Source organism: Lemur catta, chromosome 3 (genome assembly GCF_020740605.2).
Source record: "Lemur catta isolate mLemCat1 chromosome 3, mLemCat1.pri, whole genome shotgun sequence".
Classification (NCBI taxonomy): domain Eukaryota; kingdom Metazoa; phylum Chordata; class Mammalia; order Primates; family Lemuridae; genus Lemur; species Lemur catta.
In genome coordinates this window covers 60,530,641-60,546,578 of record NC_059130.1, presented here as the reverse complement: position 1 = coordinate 60,546,578, position 15,938 = coordinate 60,530,641, and the positions used below count along the sequence as shown (strand labels likewise).

General features: G+C 35.9%; 1 pseudogene; it reads right to left on the bottom strand.

The window, feature by feature from the left end:
* Positions 1-12,690: 12,690 nt before the first annotated feature.
* LOC123634841 lies at positions 12,691-13,385 on the bottom strand (annotated as a pseudogene).
* Between the last annotated feature and the right edge of the window lie 2,553 nt (positions 13,386-15,938).

The following is a 15,938-nucleotide window of genomic DNA, read 5'->3' as shown; positions in this document are numbered from 1 at the left end:
CTTCTGCCCCCATTTGGATGCCCTTGATTTCCTTCTCTTGTCTGATTGCTCTGGCTAGGACTTCCAGCACTATGTTGAATAGAAGTGGTAATAGAGGTCAACCTTGACTGGTTCCAGTTCTAAGTGGGAATGCTTTCAATTTTTCCCTATTCAGTATGATGTTGGCTGTGGGTTTGTCATATATGGCTTCTATCAATTTTAGGTAAGTCCCATCTATGCCTATTTTATTAAGCATTCTTACAAAAGGGTGCTGAATTTTGTCAAATGCTTTTGCTGCATCTATTGAGAGGATCATATGGTCTTTGTTTTTACTTCTTTTTATGCGGTGAAATACATTTATAGATTTGCATATGTTGAACCATCCCTGCATCTCTGGGTTGAAGCCCACTTGGTTATGATGGATTATTTTTTTGATAAGTACCTGATTTCAGTTTGTTAGGCTTTTGTTGAGAATTTTTGCATGTATATTCCTAAGGGATATTGGTCTGCAGTTTTCTTTCTTTGCTGAGTCCTTTCCTGGTTTTGGTATCAGGGTGATGTCGGCTTCAAAATGTGTTGGGGAGGATTCCTTCCTTCTCAATGTTGTGGGATAATTTCTGCGGGATAGGCAACAGTTCTTCTGGTAGGAGAATATCTGTAAGAGTAGACTGGAAGTAGTGGTGGTAGGGAAATATGAGACCAATATGGGAAATTTTATTGATGTGGGAACATGTTCTCATGCCTTTTGATTCAACATTGTGGCAAGGACTCCTGGAGCCAGTCCTACTATGGTTTTGAAACTTAGACATGAGGATGCCTACATAAATGATATGGGGATGCTAGAGATACTTTGGAATAATGTTAAGGAAAGGGTGAGAAGGCTCTGGATATGGGAATTTTGACTAGATCTTCAATGTGAGACTAGAGAACCCACAACCTGACTATTTCCTGGAATGGCCCAGAGGACACTTTCTTTACTAAACAATGAGGAATCTGTGACGGAGCTCAATAGTTCAGGGTTGACAGCAGGAGATATTGCCATGGAACTTATTTCCTACTTATTGGTCTGAGAGTTTCTGCATGCATCAGAGATAATGTGGATTTAGGGTCCACAATGGACAGCAATGCCAGAATAGCAGTAGGGGTCTTTTAATTTACAGGGACCTGTGGTGATGGCCAGTAGATCACTGTGTTCCAAGGAGTGAGAAAGGTGGACTGCCAACTGTGGTTGTTACTTGACTTATACTATATCCAACAAAAGTTGGCAGTTGATGATTAGGTGCTGCAATGGAAAACAGTAGTCCCTCAGCCGTTTTATACCTACGTCATTCCACAAACTGACATAGATGTAAAGCCCATCGACTGAAGAGAAGCCAAGCCCCCTTGAGGAAATATCCTGCAACATAACCGCAAGTAGTAAACATTACCCTGATCCTTCCTCACAAAGTCTTTGACTATTTATCAAGGCAGCTGTGCAATGGAGAAGGTGGAATAGTCAGACTTTTTGAGAACTCTTAGATATGAAATATGAGTGGATATTGAAACCAGAGGACCTGAAATGACATTATAGTCTTCTTTAGAATGGTGAGCTTATAAAAACCAGGTAATAAATGGAGTTCTGGTCCAAGTCCATCCCAGGAAGGGTTCATTGGCTCCGTGACTTTCCCTGTGGTTTTAGTTCTGTATTCCTAAAGTATATATTTGGGATACAGACACTCAATAGCAGGCAACAGCCTCATATAGGTTTTCTGGTCTGTGGTGTAGAAGCTGTTATAATAGGAAAGACTAGGGAGAAGCCCTTAAAACTGTCCCCATCCACTTATCCAAGCGAAGATGTTAAATCAGAGCAACTGTATCTCAGAAGAACAAATTGTAGAAAATAGTACCACCATTAAAGACTTGAAGTATGCAGGACACAGGGGTTTTAGTTCTTATTATACTCCCATTCACCTCTGTAAAAATGAGATGGATTGCAATGGATGCTGTGGATTGCTATAAACTTAACCAGATGGTAACTCTAATCCTAGCTGCTGCACTGTGATCAACACAGACACTGTAGCTATTGAACTGGTGAGTGGAAACTTCTTTATCCATAACAGTAATGAGGAACAGAAAGAGCATTTACATTTCAAGGACAGCATTACTTATTCATTGTTGTGGGCCATGTCTTAGTCTGCTCCTGCTGCTATAACAAAATACCATAAACTAGGTAGATTATAAATAACAAATATTTATTTCACACAATTCTGGAGGCTGGGAAGTCCAAGTTCAAGGCTCTAGAAGAGTCAGCATTTGATGAGGACTGCTATCTGCTTCCAAAATGGTGCCTTTTTGCTGTGTCCTCACATGATGAAAGGGGGAAGGGCAAAACAGGGCCTAGCTAGTTTTCTCCAGCCCTTTTGTAAGGCACTAATCACCTCTCAAAGGCCCCATCTCTTAGTACTGTTGCATTGGGGATTAAGTTTCAACATGAATTTTGGAGGGGACACAAACATTCAAATTATAGCAACTCAGAACTATGTTAATTCTTCTGCTCTGTCAAAATACAGCTTATTGGGACCTTAACATTTGTACATTCCACAGAATGTCATGCTGATCTGCATAGTGCTAACTGTATCTGATGAGCAGTAAGTGGAAAAAATACTCAATGCCTTAGTAAGACATATCTATGCCAGAGAGTGGGTGATAAACCTCATGAAATTGAGATCTGCCACCTCAGTGAAGTTTTTAGGGATCTGGTGATATTTTCATCCTTTTTGGGATCATGATTTGGCTGGTAAGGTCTTTGACTAACATTGTTTATCTCACTTGGAAGCTAGAAGGATGAATTTGTTTATATATTCATTTTTTTTTCTAATTTGTTAATTTCTGTGTTTCTAAGTTATATTAATTCAGTATTTTTCCTTTCCAATTTTTATACATATTTTGATAGAAATTTTTATAGGTTGTCAAATTGTTCTCCAAGTGAATCATACAAATTAATATTCCCTCTGTATAATATAAAAATAGCTTCTAGCCCATATATTAACAAGCCTTAGGTAAAATGTTATCCTTTAGAACAAGTATGAATCAGATATGTAGAAAATCCTATCCTGTTATTATTTTATTTTGCCTGTGTAAATATGAATTTCTTTTTATATATTTTTTGGCCATTCTTGTGTTGACTGCTAATTTCCTTTTCTGCTTTTCATCTTTCTTACTGATTTATAAGTGTTCTTTATATTTAAATGATATTAAATCTTTGACAAATCCATTGTAATTTTTTGCTGATTTGTCTTTTTCTTTTTGTTTTTTTTTTTCATTTTGCCACACAAGCTTTTAAAACTTTTGTTACAAGAATTATACACACACATACACACACACATATATATGCATATATATATATTCTTTTATTTTATGGTTTTCAGTTTTGCAGTTCTGTGTTATATTTAGACATTTTTTTTCTACTCCATAATTATAAAAATATTACTTATGTTTTCTTGTAGCACTTCTGTATGAAACTTCTAGCTTTTACTTGTTGCATGTATTAGGTTATTAAGTAAGAAATGTCCTATTTCCTTATGTACTAAGTTTGACAGTTGATGTCTCTGACATTTCACTTTGACACTTCTTGTTTTATTTTTGTTGTGAAGATACATTCTCATTCTTTCAAACACATGGTTTAGCTTGTGATTATCTTTCAAATTTTTTTAAGAGCAATTTTTGTGAAACCATGGATAAGTCAAAAATTTGTATTATTTTAGAATATGAGTTCTGTCATGGAACCAATGTTGCACAGACAGCTCAAAATATCAATGAAGTGTTTGGGAAGGATGTGGTTAATGACCACATAGCACAGTATGTTGATGGTTAGAGAAGTTCCATTCTGATGATTTTAACCTTGAAAATGAGCCAAATGGATGACCAGAGACCAAGATAGATAATGATGAGCTGAAAGCTATAGTGGAAGCAAATCCATCTTAACCTACACGTGAATTAGCAGCAAGGTTTGACGTTACTATTCCTACAATATTGGACCATTTGAAATAAATCATCAAGGTAAAGAAGCTGGATAGATGGGTTCCGCATGAATTAAATGAGCATCAGAGAGAAATGTCTTGATGTTTGCCTTTCTTTGCTGTCACAACATAAAGGTGAACCATTTCTACATCATATTGTTACATGTGATGAGAAATGGATTCTTTTTGACAATCACAAGTGTTCGGCGCAATGGTTGGATAAAGATGAAGTACCAAAACACTGTCCAAAACCAAATAGTCATCATAAAAAGCTAATGGTGTCTGTCTGGTGGTCCAGCACTGGCAGTATCTGCTATAGCTTCATTAAACCTGGTCAATCCATTACAGCATGTCTACTACAACCAACTGGATGAAACGATGAGGAAGTCTGCAATTAAGCAGCTGAGAGTGGTCAATAGAGACAGGGCAATCCTCTTGCAAGACAACACTCAACTACATGTCGCACAAACAATGCTGCTCATATTTCAGATGCTGGGCTTGGAAACTTTCTGTCATCCACTGTATTCACCAGAACTTGCACCAACTGACTACCATTTCTTCCCAGCTTTTGACCTCTTCTTGCAAGGAAAAATATTCAATTCTCAACAAGCTGTGGAAAATGCCTTTTGCAATTTCATTGCCACTTGCTCTCCAGGCTTCTTCGCTGCTGGCTAAACAAGCTACCGTTAAGATGGCAAAACTGTGTTGATAGGTTAAACGCATACTTTGATTAATTGTACTGCTTCTTGTTTGAGATATAACAAACTAAACTTTTGATTCAAAATCAGACATTTCATATTTAATGACCTAAAGTAAACTTTTTTTTTTTCTTTTTTAAATATAAACCTAAAAAAAAATGTGCTTCTATTGGTTAGGAGGAAAAGAAAAAATGTACTTTGGGAAGGCAATTGGCAGTTATCTTTAGTCTTGAACTTTTTCAATTCATCATCCACACTGGTACCAGAGTTATTTCTAGAATATAAATCAGACATTTCCCTGTAAAAATCCTTTAGCAGCTTCCTTTCACTATGAGGATAAAATAAAAATACGTTAGGATAGGATACTAGCCCTTTTAATTCAGTTATTTTCTACTTCACCATCTACATCTTTTCCCATTTCCCCATAAAGACCCTTCCATATCAGAATATTTGTATTTCCTTGATCTGACCACACTCACATTTCACTGCCTTTGTATATAGGCTCAAACGTTTGTTCTGTTTCACAGGTTTGTTCCCATATCTCAGGCCCTCTGGCCTACTTCCGCTTCCACTTCAACCCTCAAGTTTAACAACCTTTTTCTGGGTGCTTTTTCAGAAGTCAGAGTTAAATACCCTCCCCATCAGTGATCCCATGAAAGCCAGTAGGTACTTAAGACACTCTGCATTAGAAGAGCACACTGCATTAGAAAGTGCTTATCTGCCTCTTCCCCTAGACTGTGAGTTCTATGGCATTGTTATCCTTGGAACAATCAATTGAAAATGATTGTATGGGTCTATTTCTGAACTTTCTCTTCTGTTCTACTAATCTACTTGTCTGTCTTTACACCAATAGCACACTCTCTTGATTAAAGTAGCTTTATTCTGTCTTTAAATTAGGTAGTATAAGTTTTCCAACTTGCCTTCTCTTTTTCAAAGTTACTAAGTCCTCTACATTTCCATATGAATTTTAGAATCAGCTTGTCAATTTTACAAAAAAGAAAAAAGTAAAGCGTGATGTAATTTTGCCTAAGAATGCATTGAATCTATAGATAAATTTTGGGAAAGAATTGACATCTTAGCAAAACTGAGTCTTCTGATCTATGAACATGGTTTATCACTCCATGTACTTCATTCCTCTTTAACTTCTCACAGCAATGTTTTGTAGTTTTAAGTTTATAGGACTTGAATCTCTTCTGTCAGATTTCTAAATATTTAATATATTTGATGCCATTGTAAGTTGTATTTTTAAAATTTTAATTTCCAATTGTTCATTGATAAAATATAGAAATACAACTGATTTTTAAATAATGATCTGGTAGCCTACAACCTTGCTAATCTCCCTTATTAGTTATAGTAGCTTCTTAAATAAATTCCATTTGGTTTTCCACATAATCTTCTGCCAATAAATATTACTTCTTCCTTTCTAATATTATAGCTTTTATTTCTTTTTCTTGCCTAATTGCTCAGATTAGAATTTCCAGTAAAACGCTGAATAGAAGTACTGAAAGCAACAATTCTTACCATGTTTCTGATGTTAGGGAGAAACTATCTTATCTTTCACCACTAAGTATGTTATTAGCTGTAGGGTTTTAGTAGATGACATTCATTTGGATGAAGTTCCCTTGTATTCCTAGCTGAAATCTATTGTTTTAAAATCAGGAATGAAAGTTGGATTTTATAAAATGATTTTCTGCATCTATTGATATGGTTATATGTTTTTAGTATTTTACTCCTTAAGTATTACATTGATTACTTTTCAAATATTAAGAAAACCTTGCATATTTGGGATATACCCCACTCAGCAATGATGGATTATTCATTTTACGTGTTATTGGATTTGATGTGTTAAAATTTCATTTAGAATTTTTGCATGTATATTAGTGATTGACATTGGTCTGTAGTTTTCTTTTCTTGTAATGTCTTTGTCTGGTTTTGGGTAATACGGTAATGCTGGCCCCATAGAGTAAGTAGAGATGTATATTCCCCTCTCTAATTTTCAGGAAGATTTTGTGTAGAATTGGTATAATTTCTTTCTTAAATGTTTGGTAGAATTCACTAGTGAAGCCATCTGTGCTTGGAGTTTTTGCCCTAGAGTTGGGTAAAAATTTGTTTAAAAAAATGATAAACTGAACTTCATCAAAATTAAGAACTTCTGTTCTTTGACAGACACTCAACAGGATGAAAGATAAACCACAGATTGAAAGAATATATTTGCAAATAATATATCTGATAAAAGACTTGAATTTAGAATGTATAAAGAGCTCTCAAAATTCAATAACAAAGAAAAAACCGATAACAAAGGAGCAAAATGTTCAAAGTAGCTTTATCATAATAGTCAAAATTAGGAACAATGTAAATGTTGATCAACAGTTAAATGTAGAAATATAGTCATGCAATGGAATACTACTCAGTAATAAAAACAAGGGAACTGTTGATATGTGACATCATCAACATGGATTAATCTCAAAATAATTATGCAGAGTAAAAGAAGCCAAATTAAAAAATTAAAAAAGAGTACATACTGATTGAGCCTGTTATTTAAATTCAGTGAAATGCAAACTAAACTATAGTGACAGAAAGCAGAGAAGTCATTGCCTGGTACTGTGTATGCAAGGAGGGGCATAAGGAAAAGATTTAAAAGGAGCATGCAGAAACTTTTGAAGGTGATGGCTTTGTGTGTGAATAAAAATTTTTCAAATTTATTGTATACTTAAATATGTCAATTTTCTTCAATAAAGCTGATAAAATATTAAATACATCAGAAATACCATAATGGAATTAAAAAGTCTAACCATGTATGATACTTAATTTTACGTGTCAACTTGAATGGATTGAGAGATGCTTCTGGGTATGTCTTTGATGGTGTTTCCAAGACAATGACATGAGACTCAGAGGTCTGAGAAAGAAGACCCACCCTCAATGTAGGTGAACACCATCCAACTGGCTGGGGACTCAGGGCTGGGGCAAAATGGGCAAAAAAAAAAAAAAGGGTGATTAGTGATTTTGTCTCTCACTCCCCCCACCTGCCCCCATCCCTTTTTTCTGGAGCAGAACGCTTTTTCTCCTCCTGCCTTTGGATATCAGACTTAAAGTTCTTCAGCTTTTGGATGCTGCAACTTCCATCAGCAGCTTCCCAGGGCTCTTGGGCCTGACTGGGGCTGCAACATGGACTTCTGAGGCTCCTGGACTGAACTGAGCCACTACTGGCTTCTCTTTGCTTTGGTTACCATGTGAGCCAATTGCCCCCAAGAAATCCCCTACTGTATGTCCTACTGATTCTGTCTCTCTGGAGAACTCTAATACACCATGAATGGAGAGAAGATAATTGCCGCATATATAAGTTACAAAGGATTAGGATTCCGTAAATAAACAGAGCCCCTAAGAATCAATGTTAACAACTAAATGGAAAAGTGGGTAAAAGTAATGAATAGAAATTTCACATAAAAAGATATATAAGTGGTTCTCTAACACATGACATTATATTCAATTTTTTCAGTATGGAAATTATAAGTTCTTTTCAGACTGGTTAAAATAGAAAAGTTAGACAGAAGTAAGTATATGTGATGATGTGGAACATTAGGAATTTATTATTAGCCATTACTGATAAATTGAAACAATCATGTTTGAAAATAGTTTGCTACTACCCAGGAAAATTGAACACGATCAAACTCCACAAATCTTCGATCCACTTTAGCTATGTACCTAAATACATTGTTGAATGTGTATGCTTATAAACAAGAATGCTTATGGAAATATTGTTTAAATAAAAAATATTCTAGAAACAATCTAAATATTCATTAGCAGTATGATAGATACATAATTTATGATATGTTCATATTAATACAATTGTATATTCTCAAAATATTATAGATGTGTAACATGAATGAACTACAGTACCATATATCAACATGACTATACCTGAAAAACAACGTTGATTGAAAGAGGCAGATTACAGACGAATTCTTACAAATTCTCATAAATTTCAAAAACAGGCAAACCAGAAGAGTATGTTTTTTAGAGCTGTATGTTCAAGTAGCAAAACAACAACAAAACCTCAAAAAACAAACCCACAACAACTATAAAGGAAAGCAAGAGAATGATTAATTGAATCAGGATATTGTTTATCTTTGGGTGGAGACAATGAATTGGCTGGGATCACATAAAATGCATCTGAGGTATGATAATATTCAGTTTCTGGCCTGGATATGGGTACATGGATTTTGGTTTATTACTATTACTATTGAATTTGTACACTTTATATACTCTTTGGGAGGTACGCTTCACTTCACAATTTATGAATACTTAATACAAAGGATGGGAGAAAGATAAGAGACAGGGGATAGAGAGAGTAATTACAAGACTAATACAATTACTCACAAAAAAAGAAATATGGAGATCTGGAACTATGTATTATCTAGAAATGGGAGGGGGTACAGTGCAGATTGTTATTTAGCATTAAATGAATTGATGAGAGTCCCTTGCATAGTACATGGCCCAAAGTAAGACTAAATAATTGTTAGTTTTCCTTCTTCAACCCTTTTCTCACAGATTTCCCATACTGTATGTGTGTATAAGTAGAGAATAAAAATATACTAGATAAATTTTCAATACCAATTCCAGAAGTCCAGTACTATCATAAATACTCTTAAGGGCTGCCTGACCAACCCTGCTTTAGGACTGTTGATCTAGGGCTGTTGATGCTATGGATGCAACAGAATAGAGAATTGGTTCTCACACTTAAGTGTGGGCAAGGATCACATTTAAATACACACACACAGATCACACTTTGTTAAGAGGCAGATTATTTGTTTTATTGATACATAATAACTGTACATATTTATGAGGTATATATGATATTTTGATACATGCTTATAATGTGTAATGATTAAATCAGGATAATTGGGATACCCATCACTTCATTTACCATTTCTTTGTGTTGAGAACAGTCCGAATCTTCTAGATATTTTGAAATACATAATAAATTATTGATAACTATAATCAAAAAGGCATATTATTTTGAGTCCACACAAAAGATTTTAATTTAATAGGCTTGGATAAGGTTCAGGGATCTGCATTCTTAAAGCAAGCATTCCCCCAATATTATTAATGCAGATGGTTTGGACTAGACTTTTGGAAACACTGGTTTTACTGGTTACAGTTCTAGAATGAGACAGATCTGGGTTCAGATAAAGTACATATAGTTCTTTATTTCCTAGGTGTTAAACTTTGGGCAAATTATTTTACCTCTCTATGTCTCATTTTCATTTTGTAGTATAATAGTTCCTACTTCATAGAATTGTTGTACGAAATATAGTAAGTAATACATACACACACACACACACATACATGGTTTTAGTGTGGAGCCTGGTACATAGAGAACCTTTTATAAATTTTAATTATGTCTGGGGGATGGATATGCTTGAAGCTCTGACTTGGGTAGGACAAAGGCAATATATGTAACCTAAACATTTGTACCCCTGTAATATGCTGAAATAAAAAAAATTACGATTATTTGGCAATAGTGATGGTTGTGATTTGATAGCCCAGAGGTCAGCTGGGACCATGCAGCTACTTAACTCTATAAAAAGTTGATTCAAATCCCAATTACATGGATTTCAGTATCCAAAACCTTCCTCATTGATTTATACATATCCAATAGGCTTATATTTTCATGGACCCCTCTGGCTGTGATTTCCTGTTTCTCAGAAGTTTTTGTTTTTTGTTTTATAGTATATTATAGCTGCTCATTTCTCTGTCATAATTATAAGTCAAAGGCAAAAATGGTCCTTTAGATGTCATCATTTCCTTCAGAGCAACCACAAAGACAAGCCTGTTGCTTGCAGCAAAACTTTAATTAAATATTTGGGGGCTCTCTAAATGCTGCATAGGAAACAACTTGGAATCACATGTTAGATCTTTTATCTACATTGGCTGTACCACCCCATATAATATCCCCAGTCTCCTGAAATCTTGCTAATTCTTCCCTTTCTCTCTTCTTCATGCCCGCTCTTCTAGGTTATTCTGAAATATTGTATTCTCCCTTAATTACACAGAGCAATTCAGCTCTCTCTGGCCACTCCTAACCTTGCATGTTTACTAATTAGAAGTGTATGCCACGGACTACTACTACTCAACTACAAAAAACAATGGTGAACTAGCACCTCTTATATTATCCTGGATAGATATTGAGTCCATCCTTCAAAGTGAGGTATCACAAGGATGGAATACATGCACCACATGTACTGGCTATCAAATTGGTACTAACTGATCAACACGAAGGAGTTCATATGGTAGGAATACTCATTGGGTGCCAGTCAGGTGAAGGGGGTGGGGGGGGTAAACCCACAACTAATGGAAGCAAAATGTACTGTATGGGGGAAGGACACGCTTGTAGCCCTGGATTGGGCAAGGCAAACACATTACATGTAACCAAAATGTTTGTACCCCCATAATATCCTGAATTTTAAAAAAGTGTCTTTTATTTAGCAAGATTTATCATTTCTTAGAGAGCAATTGTGGTTATAAGTAGCATGTAATGAAACATTTGGAAATAAATATTGAAAAGAAAGTGGTGGCCAGATTGAAATTAAAAAAAAAGGAAATAAAAATTAATTTTCTACAATGGATCTGCCATATTCCACAGATATTATTTGATATCCCGCTCAACTTCCAGAAAAACTATTGCATTTAACTTCATTCTCTTTAATTGAACCCAGAAGAATTATTTCACAGAATAATTTAGAAGAAAATTAAACTTGCTTTTCCTTCTTTATCCTTTCTGTGTTTCCAAATAATCACAAATTTTAATGGTAAGAATTTCTAACAACCGTGTGAAGTTCAATGAACACTGGCTTAGGAACCTATAGCCTGGGTTCCAGTTCTGGCTTTGTCTCAGACAATTTAGCAAATCACTTAACCTAACTTCCTGTTTACTCTATTTTTAAAATGGGGTGGCGTGTATTAGTTTTCTATTGCTATAAGCTTAGTGGCTTAAAACAACACAAATTTATCTTAGAGTCAGTAGGTCAGAGTCTGGCACAGGTCTCACTGAGCTAAAATCAAGGTGTTAGCAGGGCTGCATTCCTGTCTGGAGACTCTAGGGGAGAACTAGCTTCCTTACTCTTTCCAGCTTCAAGAGGCTACCCACAGTCAGTGGCTCTTGCCCCCATGCTCCACTTTCAAAGTCAGCAGTGGTGTCAATTTCTCACATCTCCTCACTCTGACCTCCTCTTCTGCCTTTCTTGTCCACTTTTAATGGCTACAGCGATTACACAGGGCCCACGGGGACACTGCAGGATAATCTCCCTATCTTAATGTCAGCTAATTGGGAACCTTAATGTCTCTTTGTCATGCAAGGTAACATATCACAAATTGTAGGAATTAGAACTTGGACATCTTTGGAAAGGGCATTATTCTGCCTACCACTTTATGTAACAGAATATTTCTAATATCTTTTTTTTTTTTTTTTTTTTTTTTGAGACAGAGTGTCACTTTGTTGCCCTGGCTAGAGTGAGTGCCGTGGCGTCAGCCTAGCTCACAGCAACCTCAAACTCCTGGGCTTAAGCGATCCTACTGCCTCAGCCTCCCGAGTAGCTGGGACTACAGGCATGCGCCACCATGCCCGGCTAATTTTTTCTATATATATTTTAGTTGGCCAGATAATTTGTTTCTAGTTTTAGTAGAGACAGGGTCTCGCTCTTGCTCAGGCTGGTCTCGAACTCCTGAGCTCAAGCGATCCACCTGCCTCAGCCTCCCAGAGGGCTAGGATTACAGGCGTGAGCCACCGCGCCCGGCCTATTTCTAATATCTTTAACTAAAAAAGTCTATAACTTTTTCTGCTCCCTCACTGAAGAGTTTCATGGGACTGCTTATCATTTGCCTTGCTCTGGGTAAGAAGCACAAACTTAACCCAAGGAAGGCTGGTTGAATTTTCTCCTTAGAAAATGAATCATGGGAAAAGAAACAAGACTGAACAGTTTTTTTCTTTTTTTCAAAAAGAACCTTTATCACTTTTATTAACATAATAGCCTTTTATGCTTTCTTGACAGATGCTTTAGAGCACCTGTCTTCTGGGTTGGAGTTTTTTGACCCTTTTGAGCTTTCTGAGCAGGTGCTGCTTTCTGGCCCATGGCTTGCTGGACAGGAACTTTCTAGGCTAGACACCTTTGCCAACAGTGGTCATTTCTTTTTTTTGCCAGAACTTCAGCAGCACCCATAGCAGCAGGTGCTTTTTTGGGAGAAGCTTTGAAGACAGCTGCTTTTCAAGACTTCTTATATTTATTCTTGATTATTCTGTTCCTCATTTTCTTTGCTTCATGACTTCAAAATGATCAAAATCTGTCATTTTGGCTTTCCTTTCTCTGGCTGCAATCTTCTCAGCCCATCTTGTGGTTTCCCATTTTGTGTTTAATATTAATATCTGCCTTCTGCCAGGCATGTTGGACATACTTCTGATGGGCACTGCATGGGAACTTGAAGATAAAGTCAGTGAGCTACATGCATTTGAAAGGCATGGCCTGTCTCCTTACCTGAGTACAAAGTCTATCAACAGAAGCCCTATTCTGATCAACATCTACAATCGTGGCCAGCTTTCAGGCATGAGGCCCAAAGGAGCCATGGGCCCCCGGCCCACCTCCATAAAGCACCTGAATACCTGGTCAGTGGTGTTTGGTGAGAAGGCAGGGTTTTTTGGTTTTTTTTTTTTTTCCATTCCATTGGCTACATAGGGGAAAATGTCAAGAAACAATTGCTATTTCGATTCTTTGGAGCTGTTTGGTTCCTGAGTCCTTAGAGTGCCAAGCCTGGTTCTTCAACTTTCCTTTCCTTCCTACAAGCATCCTTCCTGTATATTCTTCCAATAAATTTGTTTTGCTCATAGTAGTTAGAGTCAATTTCTAGCATGCAGTCAATCAAATTGACACTCCTTTCTTTCTTGACCTTTATGACTGCATTTCCTGGTTCTCTTTGAACTTGTCTGACCACTGCAAGCTCCTACTACATGAGACTCCTTTTCAGACTTTCTTTTCTTCCCTGTTTTATAACTACCCATTCTTAGCTGTCTTTTTTTCCTTCACATTTTCCATTTCATTCGAAGCTATGGCTTTGACTCACATCTTTATACTGAAGTCACAATTCCTGTATTGATTTAACTTTACATTTGGCTGCTGTTCATCATCCTCATATAAATGTCCCACTACCAACTCAAGCTCAGTATGAATTGAGTCACAAAACTCTCACTAATTTAAAAATAAGATGTTTCTCCTTCATTTCTGATCTCTGTTATCCAGTCACTCAGGATAGAAATTGATTGAGAGCTTTAAGTCTCTTATATTCACTGTATTGAGCATCTGTTGTTTTTGTCTACCCTATATGACAATTTCTTCTAGAAAACTGAACAACTCTCATTCCATGTCAGCCTGGCTCCCACAGGAATAGTCACTCAACCCATGAAGAAACAATGTGTATAATAAACACACTGAGCATCCCTCATCCAAATATCCAAAATGCTACAAAATCCAAAACTTTTTGAGTACCAACATAATACAAGTGAAAAATTCCACACCTGACCTCATGTGATGGGTCATATTCAAAACACAGTCAAAACTTAGTTTCATGCACACAATTAGTAAAAACATTATATATAATTTCCTTCCGGCTATGTGTATAAATGTGTATATGAAACATAAATGAATTTCGTGTTTAGACTTGGGTCCCATCCCCAAGATATCTCATTATGTATATGCAAATATTCCAAAGTCCAAAAAAATACTAAAGTGCTTTCACTTTTGGCCCTAAGCATTTCAAATAAGGGATACTCAACCTATACTTGTGTAATATATGGATGTTGGGAAAGAGAAGACATTATTCTTTAAGTTGCTAAGCTGGGAGGATGTAATTCTGTCATGTGGATAGCATCTGTTTGGCAGAATACAGCCAAATATATAAACAGAATAAGGGTTAATAGGTAGAGATACATAGCCTTGAACTCTTGGATCTAAGCCTAAAACCATACTAAATCTAAACTTTCTAATTCTATGACCTAATAAGTTCTGCTTATTTTTTCTTAAGCTGGTTTGAATTGGGTTTCTATCACTTCTATTATGCTAAAGAGCTGTAACATTTACCAGATCCTATAGATCTTAACATTCAAATGTCTAACATGCATCCTTTCTTTTCTCTTCCACTGTTGGTATACAATAGCATGACTTCATGTCATTCTTCTACTACAGCAGTCATCTTGTTGCCAATCTATTGTTTATCCAATATATTTATCACATTGCTATCAAAGTGAGCTTATTAATAAAATGTGGGATGATATTATTTCTCTCTTTAAATATCAATGGTTCTCTATTGCCCAGTAAACAAAGCCTGTTTCTTAGATGACGTTTCATTTTTCCCCAAATGAGCACAATCTGATTTGAACCTACCATTCATTCATTTATGCACTCTTTCAACAAATATTTGTCGAGTACCTACTATATGAAAGGCATAATTCTGGATATAATAGATACAGTAAAGATAAAATCAAAATTCCTCCACATATAGCTGACATTCCAGTGGGAAGTCTGCGACTCTTACTACATCCTTCCATAACATCTAGTCTGGTATAATCTAGGGATAATTGCCATGCAACCCCCTGCTCAAGCTGTTCTTAGTTCTCAATGCTCTTCCATGCCTGTTAAACATCAAAGTCCAATGCTAAATCATCTATGATTTAATAGCAACTTTCCTTTATGTTTCCTCAGTAATTTTACATTTATACTATAGTACAAATTTAATCTATCTTATTTTATACAATTACTTACTTATATATTCATCTCACCTTGCACAAAAACTTCTTGAGAGCAGCAAAGAGATTTTGTTCATCTTTTTACCTCCCATAAGGCTTTGCATATAGTAGGAACTCGTTAAATTTGTTTGTTGAATGATTGTTGCTGAAACATAAATGCAAGAAAATATATAATGTTATATAGAGGAGTAGGGGCAAAGTTATTGTTATTGACTGCCTATTATATAACAAAAGTTATTATCCTAGGTGCTTTCCATAGATTATTTCATTTAATCCATGTAACTTCACCCTTTGGGAAACCAAGGCCAAGAGAAATTTAGTAATTTATGTGGAGGGTCACAGATAGTGGCCAAATCAGAACATGAACCCAGATTGTCCTAACTACAAAGCTCAAACCCTTTCTACCTCATTAATATCACTCTGGTTTGTCATTATCAATAATATGAATATAATTTTAATTTAGTGGGCCAGGTT